Genomic DNA, 13,544 nt, shown 5'->3' with positions numbered 1-13,544 from the left:
GTTCTACTTGCATTATTTATTATAATTAATTGTTACACTTCATTGATTATTGAGAAATCTGATCCAAGGACGTGCATAATCCTTGAAATTCATGTACCTTGATATTACAAGGATCATAAACCTTAAATTAGGAAAGGATGGACTAATGCACATAAATTGCTCTCGGGTACTTGAGGAGAAGCATTAATTGTCTACACCAGGGTGACGGTGTATTTCTGATACCTGTCTATCTGCCACTGTCGTGGTTTAAGCCCAGGCTGTAAATTAGAACCACGCAGTCTACTTCCTCCCCCACCCCCCCAGAGGGATGGGGAGGAGAATCAAAAGAATGTAACTCCCACGGGTTGAGATAAAAACAGTCCAGTAACTAAGGTATAACACAAATCACTGCTGCTACCACCAATAATAATAATGATAAGAGAAATAACAAGGGAAGAGAATACGATACCGCCCGCCGGAAAAGAGCCTGACAGAAAAGAGGACGTGCCCTTCCGGGTAGCTCCCAATTACATCCCCCGGCATGACGTGCTGTGGTATGGAATACCTCTTTGGCTAGTTTGGGTCAGGTGTCCTGTCCCTGTTTCCTCCCGGCTTCTCCTCCTCCCTGGCAGAGCATGAGACTCACAAAGTCCTTGGTCAGACTAAACATTCTGACCAGCAACTGAAAACATCGGCTTTATCAGTAATATTCCCAGGCTGAAAGTCAAAACCACAGCACTGCACCAGCTACTAAGAAGGAGAAAAACTGACTGCTGCTGCTAAACCCAGGACGGCCACTGATGCCCTTGCTCTTAGCATAAATTAAACAGAACTGTTTATTCCCATAGTTGTTATAATTATGAACCTGCTCATGCAAGAAATCATTTCAGCATATTTATTACTCAAAAATTAGAGAACTTGCTCAAGAAGACTAGGTACAGCAATGAGTTTAATTAAGTTTTTACTCTTAAGACAGGAAACTCTTTTATTTAATCTTGCCTTAGCAGAATCATTTGAGGAAAATAAAATGATCAGCTCTGTTCCACTGTTCTATTGCTATATCCTCATTATAAAGCCTTCTCAGTTTCAGCAGAAAACACAGAAATACTTGAGTTCTCAGTTTTTCCATTCAGTATTTGGTGGCTTAGCCAAGCAGTAGTGCTGCTTACAGTGTGCAATAAACACAACAGGAGTGACAATGCTGCTGAAACCATTTAAAGCTGTGCTTATTTATGGTTGAGCTTCAGCTGAGCCTCCAGCTGCCTGACAGCTTCCTTGAGGATTTGCAGCTGAGAAGCTAGCTGTACCTGCAGAAAACACACAGATCTTAGGGATATGATGGTGAAGGATCAAGCTTTAAAGACAGATTATTTTTGTGAACTCACTTTTAAACTTTCCTACTCAAGATGACATTCACTCAGCTTTCCAAGTAGGATTTTGTCTGGCTCCAACCCTCCTAGGCAAAGCATTACATTCTTATTCTCTTTTTCTTTGGAAAATAGATTTCCTCCCAGTCACTGACTCCATTTCAAAAGATGCGAGGCAGAAACCCTAACAAAAGTAAAGGAATATCTCTTCAAGTACCGTACTAGACCATAAAGTAGCCAAGAAACACACCGATCAATTTCAAACATGGCTACATGTCAGTAGAGCTCTTACGGGAATATTAACTAGGCATAAGGATTTTTAGAAATTTCTGCTTAGAAAAAAACAATTTTTGAAAAAAAAAAAATCATTATAGCTGCTTATTGATTTCATTAAATTTACAAAGCTTAGTTTAAACAATTTGCAAAGCTATCTCCTCAAGAATTCTCCTCCAAATTAAATAAAGACTGGCTAATCACTCCACTTCCTTCAAATAAATCCAGCTATAGAAGTAAGGTTGGCAGTGTCCCTTGGATGTTAGAAAACTAGCACTTTCTTCCGATAGGCCACAGCAGGGGTTTGTGTGTTAATGGGTCACCTAGGAATGCTCTGCTGCACTCCCCCCACCTAAGGACTATCTCTATTGAAAAGATCCTAATTGTTCTGAACTGCCAGGGCTTGAGAAGTTTACCAGGACCTTTATCAAATCCTCTCCTACCTGGGCTGACTCAAGCAGCCTTCACTCCATGGGGCCCCAAGTGGGATAAGATACCTCCAGGGTCCCTTGGCTAGCTCAGGTACCAGAGGCAGGGTGGCATCACTCCTGCAGCTTTCTTGCAGAGCTAATCTGCTAATCAGATGGGACTTCTGCCTTATTCGACACCCCTCTCTCCCGTTTTTTTTCTTTCTGTCAGTGAAAAAAGGAGGGGAGAGTGTGTCTTTCTACAGAACAAAGAGCTTCAGCGGAGTGATCTCACCTCTCTTTCAGCACACGCATATGTAAGTACATATAACATTTCTTACATGTATACAGATATGCATGCACATACAGAGAACACACATATACATATAGATAAGCATGCATCCATAGATCTATAAGCAACCCCATATAAATATCTGTTGTAGAAGAAAATTAATATATAACAAATATATTTGCTCTCCTCTTCTCTATTACTTTCCATCTTTTTGAATACTTTTTCCCCACTTCTGGACCTCAGTGCAAAGTTTTAAAGTTTCTTTGTACAAAGGGCTTTGCTCCTTCACAATTTACAAGGGAAAATTTTCATATTTAAGAAAATCCCCTTTTTCAAGATATCTTTTAATAAATAATTTATCAAAAAAGGGATTGCTGGGGAACATCCAATCATCTGATATTAAATGGGAAAGCTGCAAAAGCAGATTTCTTGGTTTAGACATTCCAAACAAAGATAGGGTCAGAAGGGAGGTGATATCCTGTCTGGTTAGCTACATATTGAAGAAATAGAAGCTAGACTTCGTACTATCTCAAGCGGTTCAGTTCCTTAGCCCCTTGAGTGCCTTTTTAGGCATTTTTACTTACAACTTTATTCTCATCATTTTTACTTACAACTTTATCTATAACTCTTATTTATCACTACTAATTACAAAAATCCCAACAAGTCCTTAAGTTTCCACCATGTTGCCTGCAAGAATATTTCTCTCCTCTAACAACTGGCTCTGGAGCTGTGCAAGATAAAGAAGGAAAAGTTGTTCATCACTCTACTCCAAAAAGGCCCATGTTTGTCTTCTCAAATCTAGAAGCTCCGCCTCCCCAGTCTTAATTTCCGATCTGGATAATAAGGTAAAATGCAATGTGGAAAGGACACCTTTTTTTTCTTTTTTTATCCCCCTACTCAGTTTCAGTTCATCTGCCCAAAAGGCAATGAGTAGAACATGTGAGATTTAAGGATGCTTCCATGGGGCAGCCATCTGTTTTATGATTTATTCTTTTCAGAATACGGTATTATATTTCAGTTTTATGTGCACTGGTTCAGATTTATAACATTTTATGTAACTGTGACCCATCATGATGAATATCATAGATGATGATAGGCTCGTTAAGCACATCTCATTTTAGTCAAACTGCAAGTGACATTTTGTTTATATGGTTCATTTCGCCAACAAATTAGATTTCAAATTGATTGCTTTCTGAAATGACTTTGTTCATCAATTTCTAGACTAGGCAATTACAAAGACTATACTAGTAATTAATAAGCTTCTGTATCAACAATGTTTTTAAACTGCTTGGCAGTAGTAGTGAAGTTTAAGGGAATTCAGATGTTAATTTTCAGGGTCTGTCAGAGCTGCCCGAAATCTGATAAAGGAATACCTCATCGAGGTACTTTTTCACTGTATGAAATTAAAAGCCTGATACTGAGATAAGGCACTTTTTTCCTCTTAGCTTTAGGTAGAGGGGGGAAAGACATTACACCTAATTTGTGAAACACTCAAATAAGAAACTCAGTGTTCTCTTTCTCAGTCATAAGTGAGAAGATCAGCAGGACCTAGATTTAAATTTTGATTTGCAAGAGACTTGGTGAATGACACTGGTAAAAAGCCTAGGATTTGTTTACATATCAAAATCTAACTCAGAAGGAACTAGTTCAAGTCAAACGAATTTGGGCAGAATGCCACAGTAAAGTCATCACTCTGCTTCTGATCACTACGCTAGCAAAGGAGCCTTTGAATGTACCTTGCAAAATACAATACAGTGATTTGCCCAAAGCTAGCTACGCATCTCAGACTGAACTTCAATCCATGTTTCTGGTTTTGGTATGTTAAATAAAGAAAACAGTTTTTCTTATCTTACAATATTGAAGTAAGAAAGGTAAATGGTTGTGAGGCTATCAGGCATCATAGCAATGTGTTCCACATCGTTAATGTAAAATTCATGTGAAGTCTTCTAAATGACAGGTTTTACTGGTTTTGACCATGAAAAAGTTAATTTTCTTCACAGTAGTTCATATAGTGCTATGTTTTGGATTTGTGACCAAAACAATGTTGATAATACAGGAATGTTTTAGTTATTTCTGAGCAGCTTACACATGGCCAAGGCCTTTTCTGCTCCTCACACCATCCCCCCCAGTGAGTAGGCTGGGGGTGCACAAGGAGTTGGGACGGAACACAGCTAGGACAGCTTATCCCAACCAACCCAAGAGATATCCCAGATCATATGGTGTCATGCTCAGCAATAAAGGCTGTGTGAAGAAGAAGGAAGGTGACAATATTCAGAACGACGGCATTTGTCTTCTCAAGTAACCATTAGGCTCGATGGACGCCTGCTTTCCTGCGGATGGCTGAACACCTGCCTGTTGAGGGGAAGCAGTAAATGAATTCCTTATTTTGGTTATTTGCACATGCAGCTTTTGCCTTACCTATTAAACTGTCCTTATCTGAACCAACAAGTTTTCTCACTTTACCCTTTTAATTCTTTTCCCCATCCCACTGGGGGATAGCTAGCAAGCAGCTGTGTGGGGCTTAGCAGCCAGCCAAAGGTAACCCACAACACAGGGCAAATCTAGCCTGAGCCACAGAGTTTTTTCTATTGCCTTCACAAAGCTAAAATTTTGCCTAATGTGCCTCAAGATCTCAAAAATGTCTTCATGGGAGTGTCTATATGCAAAACTCTCTCCTACTCCTTCCTCTATGCTGACACCTTCTCAATTGTGGGACCAGGTAGACCTTCTTGCAGGATGTTCCTAGGGCAGGTAATCTACTGCATGAGACATGCCAATTCAAAATGAATTATACCAGATTTCTATCCATAATGCCCAGATGATTTCTAAATTAAAATTTTGAAGGGCTGTTAACCCAGGACATAAAGCAGAGCCTTTGGGATTTGGGATAAAAATTAAGAAGGGACATCTAAAGCATCAATTTTCTTACCATTTAGCAGAAAGGCAGATAATAACCATCAGCATGTGCTAAAAATCAATGTAAACAGTTCATGTCCTTGCAAGCTCTGAATATCAGGCTGTGGCAGCAAACTATTAAGCTGGCTTACAGTGTGCATCCCTGAAAAACTAAAATGCCAGAGTATGGAGAAAAGCCAGCACCTGATAAAAATGGAAATGAAATTTTGGAAAGACTGTATGGATTGCAAAGGCCTGAGGTGAGCAATGAGGTAAGGGAGTGAACCAGTAACAACTCTAGCCTAACACACACTAAAAAAAAGTAATAGAAATGAAGAAGCCAACAGAAAACTGAAGCCTCAGAGATCCAGAAACTGCAAAGAGTAAAGACATCTGTACTGCACAGTCATACTTCTGAAGCTATTGAAGGGGTTTAAACTTGGACTTTGAAGACTACATTCACAGCAACACTGTTAAAATCTGTTTAAAATGGATGATTATTAAAAACAAATACTATTAAGCTTAGCCTATTATACCCCACTTTCTCTCTGGACAAGAATTTTCCATTGTATTCAACAACAATGGAACAGCACAATCACTGGAATTGTCTGCTGATTTTTCAGACTCCTTCAGCTAAATTTTGGAGTTTAGCCCAGGCAGCTCAAGACCCTTCTACAGCTGCTGTTCTAGGAAAAGAAATGCCATTTTTCTGACCATTGTTCTGACTTCTATAGTTCTCAGATTCATTTAAAAGGTCAGTCACAGTATGCATTAACATAACTACCTGATATCTGTCTAGCAGTCTACTTGGTCTTTTTTGTTTGTTTGTTTGTTTTGTTTTAAATCCTTCCAAAAAAGGATTCCAAAATCAAAAGTTAACTGAGCAATTTCTCACAGATAAACTCCCTTAAATTTTTGCTCCAGCCTTAAGTCTCAAGTAGATTTGTGCCTCACACTAGATATTATCTCTATGTTAATAAGCTATAATGAACTACATTATCTTTGACGGCCATAGGTATGATTCTCAGTATTTTATGTATGAAACACTTCAGGCCAACAAGAGAAATCAAGATTAGTTATTATCATCATGCAAAAATTATTACACAGTTTTTTCAACCTTAACTTAAGAGGACAATTTCTTCTTAAAAACAAACCTCTTTTTCCTCATTAGTAATGGGATTTCAGGTTTTTCCAAACTAAAACCAAGACTATTAAAGTAAGTATTACCAAAAAATATATTCCAATTGGCCTTAATCAGCTGGGTCATGTGGAAGACATAAACCAGATTATGAAATAAAATGAGTTCAGTTTTCATTTAGATGAGAATGTATTTTTACGTCAGAAAAGTTTATTTTTCATGCAGTATTAGTTGTTTAAAGACACTCAGTGCATATATTGTAATGAATCCACATATAATACACTTAGGAATTAAAGGCTCAGAGTACTGGAATTAAAGGTTCCATTATTTTTCAGGTAATTTATTTTGCATCACTGTATTATAAGATCGAGGACAGATGCTTTGGCCCTTTGCCTCAACTCTGCAGACGGTTCACCTTATTTATGTGAGTATTTCCTATAAATCCAACAAGTCCCAAGGGTATAGTTTAACATGCACATAATATTGCCGGATCAGGGCCCTCATCTTGATTTGCTATGCTCACTGGATGCACTTTTTTTCCTGTTGCTGTCAGACTCTTTGTTTGTTAATAATCTTTCCAGATGACTACTCCAGCTTTCCAAGTTCATCTCTGTGTGGGGCCACATATACACATATACACGTATACACCTAGCAGGTAACTCCTACCTGTTTCTGCCTCATTCCATAAGCTTAATGTTTCAATGCATCCAATACAGTTCTCTACCTGCAACTCACCTTTTCTGAAACCCCCAAGCTATTTCCTCCTGACCTCATCTGTTTGAGTGTTCATAGTCCTATAGAAAATACAGACAAAGATTTTAACTGGGCAGTATTTTATTAGGAAAACAAGATTTCTATGACTACATTAACAAAGCTGTCACCATATTTCTGACACAGTGGTGTCCTTGTTTATCTTCTTACTTCAGCAAGACTTTTCAAAATCTTTTTAATGACTCTGAAAACTTATTACACTGGCATGTTTGGGCATCTGTGGAGTTGAGGGGGTAGGAAGTAAAAAAGGAGTAAAAGAGTTGTATGCTATTTCTAGTCCAATCCCCTCACACATACAGTCCTTCCCTTCTTTTAGCTGGCATTTCCATACTTGATGGGTTTTCTAGCCACTTCTGAGAACAGTATATTACTGCAAATAACAGAGATGCATTGTGTATATCCTGTCTGCACACTATAAGCATTTCATACATCATTTAATTGTTACAAAGACTCAGCAAGGTTAATGTATTTTTCTTAAGGAACTGATAATTTTTTTTTTACCCTGGTTGATGGTTCCATAGTGTTTGCAGAGCAGTCCATTTGGCAGCAGGAAACTGTCACAGATTTCATTTTTATTGCCCTGCATTAGCATCAAAGTCACATACTTTTCACTTAGTAAATGAATAAGAAAACACTAAATTTGTTTTAACCTTGGCAACTTCTGTAGTATTTCTGGGTAGATAAATCAGCCACTGTCTGCCATCCTTTGATGCAATATTAAACTGAGGCCATGAATATTTAAAGACATTTAATTTTCCAAATAGCTCTATCCACAAACATAATGCAATAGTCCCTGTGTCTAGGTTATATTCAAATAGAATGGTTTTCTCTTTTTAACTACTGAATTCCAACCAACTATGTGGTCGCCCGTGGCTATATTTTGCCCAACATTAATGCATTTCATATATAAATTGTATTCTGTTGTTGAATCAATTCACAAATTCTACATTTAAGATTTACTTACATAAAACTAAAAAGTCACTTGAAGGGAGATAACTAGTTACCACTATCTACTATCCAAAATGATTTGCCCCTAAAGAAGTGTGCAGGTGTGGAAAGTAAATAATGTTGGTCACACGGCTTATAAAGGTGAACAATCTGACCATTCTTGTGCTTTTAGAGAACAAGGTCAGAAAGAAATTAAATTCATAGAGTAGGCATGTGAGCTTCCTGGATAAAGGGGAGCCTTGCTGGAAGACAAAGGGAACCTGATAATCTTTATTTTCTTACTTCTCCAACAAAGAAAAATATAGAAAGAATCAGCTTAGGCTGTAGATGTGTCCTCAAAGTTATTGGCAACTAAAACCAGTTTTGTTTCTGTACCTTCTTTCCAAAACAGCTCTTTTTTTTAGATAAACTTTTAATTGAATATTGGTGGATAAAGAAGTGAGTGGTTTAGACCATTAACATCCTCTGGAGCTGTCAAACAAATATTCTGGTTCTCAGCCCATAATTCAGCTTTCATGACACAAGAAGTGTTGGATGATCAGGCTTAGAGTATTCATATTACCTCAGAATAAGAAAAATATTCCAAGATTACCAAAACCAACAACAACGAAAAAAAAGTTATTTACAGTTAAGTTGTTAAGTTCTTTTTTCTTGCACAGAAATAATGCCCTCATTTTCAGAAAAGCTGAAGTGTGCACCTTTTCTGGACTGGTTACTACTTCTCAAAATATTTTGGAACTTTCATAGAAAACTAAACCAGAATTTAAGAGACCATATGGAGACAGACTCAGTTTAGTATTCTAGACATTTAGATTTACATCTTTTTTCTTCCAGTCTTCAGGTAAAACTATTGTTTCTGTATTTTTGTATTTATGTTTCTGTTATTGTAGTCTGTCTAGTAAAACATTAAATCTCTATCTTTTATTCCAGAAAAAAATGTCATGATTTATCATGATTAGAAAACTGTAGATTCTATTAAACAGATTCAATGTATCTTGAAACTAAATTGGTTCCAAACTCCTTCAATTTACAATGGCATACCAAAATCTCCCCCAGATAGATGTAACTAGAGAATTTATAGCTGAGTTTACAGATACTTTAAAGATATAAGTATGCCTACAGTTTAGACAACATAAGACATACTGAATATGAAAAGCAGACACCAGTTCCCTTCAGAAACTAGGTTTGGTAGGCACATCATAGTGTATTTGAGCTGGAACACTTCAACAATGAAAACAAAAGCATCAGCATTTTGACTGAAACAAAGCTGATAGATTGCAGAAATAAACATCCCAATGGCTTTTTTCACCAGCAGCTGTAATATTCCATGAAGGAAAAAATCAGCATTCTTAAGCTGTTCCTCCCCAGTGAATACTAACTACAAGGCTTAGGATTTACTGATTGCAACTATTCCACAGGGTAAGTATGCTTTGCTGTGTGCCCAGCAGTCTTACTTTTGACTGATCCAGTCTGGGGGACATATTGAAGCACACCATAGGTTTGTTTCTCTTTGGCTGTGCACCCAACTTTCATTTTCTGTTTGTATTTGAGACATGGCCTGAGTGCAAAAAGTATTTGCTTCACAGTCTAGACAGAGCACTTTCTGAAAATAAACATATTTTTTTTATTTCCACTCAAATTTGCAAAAATTTGGAAGACCTCCCAGGCATATATACCAGGAGGAAATCTCTGACACCGAACTGCTTTGACCTTGCAGGAAAAGGTATATTGGAAGTGTATGCTGAAGTTAAGCAAATTCAAAATAAAGTGTTTCATTTTAAGAAAGTCCCAGTGGTATGTATCCTTTGGAATGGCTTACATAGGAAAGCGACAATTTCGTTATCACCTGAAAGCCTTTCCTCAAGACTAAACATCTTTCCAAAAGATAAGTTATCTCGCAGAGACAGCTTGAATTTGATGTTTTCTGGGATAGTTTCTATCATTTGGGTGGCATGGTTTAGTGTGAGGTGTTCCTGCCCATGGCAGGGGGGTTGGAACTAGATGATCTCAAGGTCCTTTCCAACCCTAACTATTCTATGATTCTGTGATCTGTGTAATGCCAGACTGAGGCAGGGTTACTGCGCAAGTCCCTTTAGCTCCAAACCTACAATGGTAGAAAGAACATCTGTAAGAACTGTGGGTATTCAGCAGTGATTATGGTCAAAATTTCAGTTTCTCTCATTTCCTTTTCATTCAGTGACTCCTAACTCTGCAGAATGCAGAACTTTAAGAATGTAGGTGCAGCTCTTGAACATTTTGCTTTTTCAGAGCCTGAAAGAACTATTAATTGGCCAAGACAAAAATTGCCCTATTCCACATCTCACTTAAAGAAGCAAGATGTGCTCATTGCTCAAGGCATATGTGGCACAGTCAAAACCCTTCTCTGTTACCTACATATTTTGAACCTGCATATGGAAAGAAGCTAATTCTTTAGAAAATCCCTAACCACAAACCTTTTCTCAGTATTTTCCATTTACTGTATTTTATTAATATGGCAGTTACCATCATAGTTCAAGTTACATCTTGTGGGTGCTTGACAGATTAACACAAAGTTATTATTATTCAGATTATAGATTTCATATCAAAATCCTACATATTGACTGACTAGACAGGCAGCCTACATAACTAATTTTAAGTAGATGCCTAACTTTAATATGTGGAAAAAACAATGAATCCAACCGCTGCCATTTAACACATTATTGTTTAATCTCTTTATAGAGAGACTGTGTGAATATACAAGAATTAATGGAAATATTTGATTGTTTTTCTGAAGATGCATACTGAGGACCCATGCTTGGCTTTTATTGTGTGCTGAAACTGTTTATGCCTCTTCTGCATTTAAGAAGTTGACATTTGGAAAATATATTTTCCTCTTGCATTTTTTATGTCATTTTAACTAGCTTTGATATGCAAACTATTCAGGTTCTGAACTTGTGAGATTATCTGAGCTCAGTTTTTATTTTTGATGCTCTTACTTGACAAAGTAATTTTGCTTGCAAAAATTACTCTCCCGGCTGCCAAAAACAAAACAAACAAAAAAAAAAAAGTAAGAGAATATTTTTTATTTTTACAATATCAAAATTTAATTCACTCTTTAAATTCTGAAGTACTTGGCTCATTATTCCGATCTTTCTTTTGGACATGTGCTATAAAGTGATTCTTGTAAATTATAAATATGGTTATTGCAGGAGTCTTGCTCTAGAGGTCACATGACTGTAAAGGAGAAAGCCTAAAACAAGAAGGAAAACAGTTTAAGAAAAAAACTGTTAGCATTGAAAGATGAGGAATGTGCCCCATCTAGAAAGAGATACACACAAAAGTAAACAAAGAATCACGCCAGTGACTGGACGACACTAAATGAATTGAATAGCGTATTGTGAGCTCTCATCCTTCCCTGTAAGACCAAAATAGCTCATGGTACGGTATAAAAAAAGATAACTCCATTAGAAGACATTTGACTTCATATCACTGATTTCTATAATGGTAGAGCCTGATGAGTTTCAAATGTGCTTTTCCAACAAATAAAAGTTTTGCCTCTTGGCTGAATGTAATGTAGTAATTGGCTGAACAGTAATATTAGCAATTCAGCTTTTGGAGTGGAGAAATGTAAGAAAACAAAATTGTCATGTTAAAAATCTACCATGGTACTGGACTGTTCTCTGTCTGATAGCAAAAGGCCATGAGCACTGCAGTGGCCAATGAACAGGTTCAGTGCTCACACAAGAGTGTTTTTTTACTAAATCACAAATTATTCTATAGAGCCTAGGCTTCCTGAAGAAGCCTTTTATCCTAACATTTCTTGGCCCAATCTATTGTAATGTATTTAATCTAACTTATCTGTGGTATGTGAAAAATGCAGAGCATTAATTATGTCTCCTTTTTAGTTTTCTCTGCATTTATATGAAGCCTGCTTTTGCTCTCTCACACACCATTGTAAGTCAGAAGTAAATTTACTGAATTAGGTGGAATCCACTGGAACAAACTGGTATATGTATGTGAAGAATCAGGTTCTTTATACTTTAATTCATTGTTCCTGCTTTCTTTCCTTTCCTGCCTCCCATCATTATTTTGGCACAGAGGTAACTACGGTCAGTATATTCTACTCGCCACCTTCATCGTGGTTACATCTTCGCTGTGTTTATAGTGAATGAGGCAGATCAAAGAACTCTAAATCAGCTGCAGAAATAGCTAAAGCTTTCTTAACAACAGCTGACAAACACTTTGCACGCACCATTTGACCTAACCTCAACTCTGGCCTCATGATGGATGAAGAAATACAGCTTTCTGGCTGAACAAAAAACATCTACCAGCACAATTATAATGGTAGATGGAGTACCATGTTCATTTACAAAACCTTAGACTTTCAAAAAAATTCCCTTTCAGTTTGACAGCAAACATGGAAATTCCCAACTTGAAAAGAAACTTTTTTTTTCCCTCAAGAAAATGTAGATGAAAACTGAAAATTGCTGTTTCTTTTAACCAGAAACACTACCACTACTTCACAAATCCAAAGTATTTCTAGATAATAATGCCTTAAGCTCACTTTATGTCTCAAGAGTTGCTCTTATCCACACACACATAAGAAAATGAAAAGGACATTCAGGAGAAATGTTTCCCTGACATTTTGGATGCAGTGAAATCAGTACACAGGGCAAATGGTGAGGCTACATCACAGCATGTTCATGCACGGCCTGTCAATCAAAGTAATTAGTTGATGCAGGATGAGCTATGGTTTCTCTTTTTTTAATCCTGAATTACTATTTAAAGCAGTTATTAATAGAAAGGGAAAAATCACCCATTGGCTACCCTCCATTTCAGAGGTATGTGCTGGTAATCGCATATCTAAATATTTGATTGATATGACATTCAAGTTCTTCTGAAACTACCCCATCACGCACTGCTGTAAGTCAAAACATGGAGTTTTCGAAGAACCTTGAGACTACTGCAAATGCCCAATCAAATTTCCTGTAGAGTATTCTTGGCTTTCAGGATATTTCTGATATATCTCACAGGATATACTTAGTATCATACATAGACATTCTTCTCAGCTCCTACTAACTGTTATCTACTAACTGCTATAGAAACATAAGATGACAGCCTTAAATATGCACTTCCTTTATTTTTCAGATTAACATTATTTAAGAACTTGAAGAAATATCTGCTCCAGAGCAGAACGTTTATAGTCTGTAAATAGTTTCTAGATTTGTAAAAAGTGTCTCAGAAATGCAAGAGCCAAACAGATATCACTTCCAAAGAGGTGTTCCAGCTGGTCAGATCCAAGTACATTTGCTGTTTAGAATCAGGAGTTGACATTGCAAGAGCTGTATCATCCAGTAAGCAAAGACTTTCTCCTGTGGTGACAGCATTTGACACTTTTCATACGTACAGTTACAATTCCATTATTAAAGAGGGATTTTTTTTCATTAAATTTTTCATTATATACCTTCAGCATGAAGAAAAGTAAGCTGAAAGCA

Source organism: Psittacula echo (assembly GCF_963264785.1).
Source record: "Psittacula echo genome assembly, chromosome: 1".
Taxonomy (NCBI): domain Eukaryota; kingdom Metazoa; phylum Chordata; class Aves; order Psittaciformes; family Psittacidae; genus Psittacula; species Psittacula echo.
This window is presented reverse-complemented; position numbering follows the sequence as displayed.